Source organism: Ambystoma mexicanum, chromosome 13 (genome assembly GCF_040938575.1).
Source record: "Ambystoma mexicanum isolate Mex_15411 chromosome 13, UKY_AmexF1_1, whole genome shotgun sequence".
Taxonomy (NCBI): Eukaryota; Metazoa; Chordata; class Amphibia; order Caudata; family Ambystomatidae; genus Ambystoma; species Ambystoma mexicanum.
Genome location: NC_090938.1, coordinates 500,353,967 through 500,357,314, shown reverse-complemented (window position 1 = coordinate 500,357,314; position 3,348 = coordinate 500,353,967).

Genomic DNA, 3,348 nt, shown 5'->3' with positions numbered 1-3,348 from the left:
TAACGTCCCTTTAACAAAGTTTTTTTACTGAATTTGATAGGTTTTTAGTAGCGCAACTTAACCATAACGTCCCTTTTAACATTTTCACTGAATTTCATAGGTTTTTAGTAGCGCAACTTAACCATAACGTCCCTTTTAACAAAGTTTTTCACTGAATTTCATAGGTTTTTAGTAGCGCAACTTAACCATAACATCCCTTTAACAAAGTTTTTTTACTGAATTTCATGGGTTTTTAGTAGCGCAACTTAACCATAACGTCCCTTTAACAACGTTTTTTACTGAATTTCATAGTTTTTTAGTAGCACAACTTAACAATAATAACTTTGACTTTATGTCCATGTAATATGGAACATACTGAACCCTTTCTACTGAATTTGATGGTCCGCGGACATGTTCGGACAACAGCACCAGCACCTAAAAACTCTGAGGGGGGGGTATGTGTAATTGTTATATCATAACATAGCAATATTTAACAAATTCACAAAGCAGCACACATACAAAGTATATGTAGTAATACTTAAGAAATGTAACCCATATATGTAACACACTAATCATTCATTTAAATACAATATGTTCTAAAATGGAATATACCAAAAGAAGATAAAGTGGCTTCCAACATAATTACCTCACAGACACTCCACAACTAACAGCAAGACCAGACGTATAGACTACTGATTACATATCTTACCAGAAATAGTAAGTGCACTTCATTTTACTAATATATTTATAAACTTTCTATATTAGAAAAAAAACATATTACTTTTTTGTTTTCTCACAGAAATGTGTAGTACTCTGGACTGGCTAGAGGACCATTTGTCCACCTAATGGTACACACTTTACTATATAAACCAATTAATAAATATTATTTTGTATACATTCAACATATACATTTTTTTTTACAGACCCTACAAAAATTGCAACTTCCAAAGAAAAAGAAGCAGTGGATAACACTCTTGAACACACCCACAAAATGGACCAATTTATGGCAAATTTTTTGGATTTAAAGAACTTTGTGGAAGATCACCTAAAACCACCAACAACATACCATTGTCCCACCTGTACTTGTCCCCCCACACCATATCCCATTCATTTAATCCCAAACTCTCTCCATGGACCACAACGTTTTGATGAGATTTCCATCCCTTCTTCACCTGATCCCACTTATATTGAAAACCCTAATTCTCCTGTTTTTGTTTCCGTTTCTGCCCCACCTTCTCAGTCATAAATTGGTTATATATGTTAAATAAAGTTACTTTTTTATATTGTGTTGTAATTACTTTCAGTTCTTTGTGGTAAAACCAATTTAGGTGTCCACGGACAGCGCGATTGTTCGGAAATGTTCGTAAATAAACAAAAATGTAAGTGTCCTGAGGACACTATATCTGTCCGTAATGTTCTCATGCAAGTTGAAAATGTTCTAAGAACACTCGTAGTGTCCTGAAATGTTCGTAAATAAACGAAAATGGAGGTGTCCTTAAGAACACTATGCCTGTTCGTAGTGTTCGCTAGCAAGTTGAAACTGTTCTAAGAACACTCGTGGTGTCCTGAATTGTTCGTAAATAAACGAAAATGGAGGTGTGCTTGAGACGCTATGTCTGTCCGTATTGTGCACAAGTAAATTAAACTGTGCTAAGAACAAACGGCTGTCCGTAACTGTTCGTTTTACGTGTGACGCACTTTTAATTAGTTCAGGATCCGAACACTGTCCGTAGAACATCAACACGCATGCGCAAAACAATGTCCGTACATTGGGTGTCCTGCGGACGGCTGCTACCTTAGTGAACATGTTCATGAAACAATCATGTGACCGCGCCCACGCTGATCGCGTGTTTTGAATGCAGACACTGTTCGTGTCCCCGAACACTTTAAAAGTACATTTCCAAGTAATGCACAATATTTCTCATTAAAAACTCAACATACCACAAATCCCACATACTAATCCTAAGTTTCCACATAGTTTTTGTGACTTTTTGAACCTTTTTTGGTGTTCGATCTGTCTTGCGGATGGTGCGAATGTCCGCGAACCGCGCACAAGCACCCCTATAAAAGACCACGTCCTGGAGCTCATTCTCATTGTGTTTCTGGCTATTCTACAGAGCACAGAGATTTTTGCTGCAACCTGCACATTTCCATCTTCAACCTGATGGCTTCTGTGGCTCCACTGCTGCCACCTGGTGCTGTATCTGCCTCAGCACCACCCCCACCCGCTCCACCACCACCACCTTCCCAAGGGCCTGAAGAGGGGAACAGGAGTGAGGATACAGATGAGGAAGAAGAGGATGACGAGAATGAGGTAGAGGAAAACCCTACTACCTGCCCTCGGCGTGATTCTTGGGTGTGGCGGTTGTTTACCGTTCATGGGAATGGTCCTAAGGCTCGTGCGAACCGTGTCACCTGCAATGAGTGCAGAATGGCATGGTTCGTATAGCTTTGGGACTACGACCATGAAGCGACACCTGAACTCATTCCACACTGGGGCCATTCGCAAGGTTGTACCTTGCGAAGAGCGTAGTAGGTTGATTGCCTCTACTTCATCCTCCGTTTCTGATCCTGTCACCACAAGGAACACCTCTCTGGGACAGCGTCTTCCTCGAGCTGCCTCACAGGCCATACAGAATTCTGATGACCCTTACCTTTCGATGGTCACAGTTGTATGTATGTACTGTGACACAGTACTCTGCAGGGGGGATCGACTTCGCAGTGCTTTTGAGACTATCGTCTCAGAGCACGAGAAGACCTGCTCACTACCCAAATAAAACCCACTCTACATCTTCCTCTCTCAGCTCGCCCTTTCTTATCCATGTGGTTGGTGTCCCCCCCTTTACCCTCCTTTCCTCTCCTCTTCTACTATGTTGTGTGTAAAAAACCAAAAAAAATACAAAATAACAAAAATCAAAAAAATAATAAGGCTCTTTTCAGAGCCGCCTTTCACAGTTAAAAAACAGAAGTAAAGATAAATAACGCAGGGCCCTTTCTATTTCTTGAAAGACCGCGGACAGTTCGCGAACATAAAAAAAATTGGGATGCTACCCTATTGTAACCATTGCATTTTTCTCTGGGAGGAAGTGGTGGCTCTGAAAAGAGCCCTTGGGAGGTGTTTGTATGTCAAAAATTATAAACACTTAACACCTACTTCGAAATGCATGCTGCATTTCTAAAAAAGGTCACAATGCATTTTGTACATTTCTCAGAAAAATCTGATTGCCAGCATAGGCAAGATGGACACCATCTCTGCGAAAAATGTATGTACTACGAAACATAATATTTTCATTGTGAAAAGAGGACATGCCAAAATCTCTTAGGAAGGCACAAACAGCCTTATTGACATTACGCCTTGCTTTCTCCATT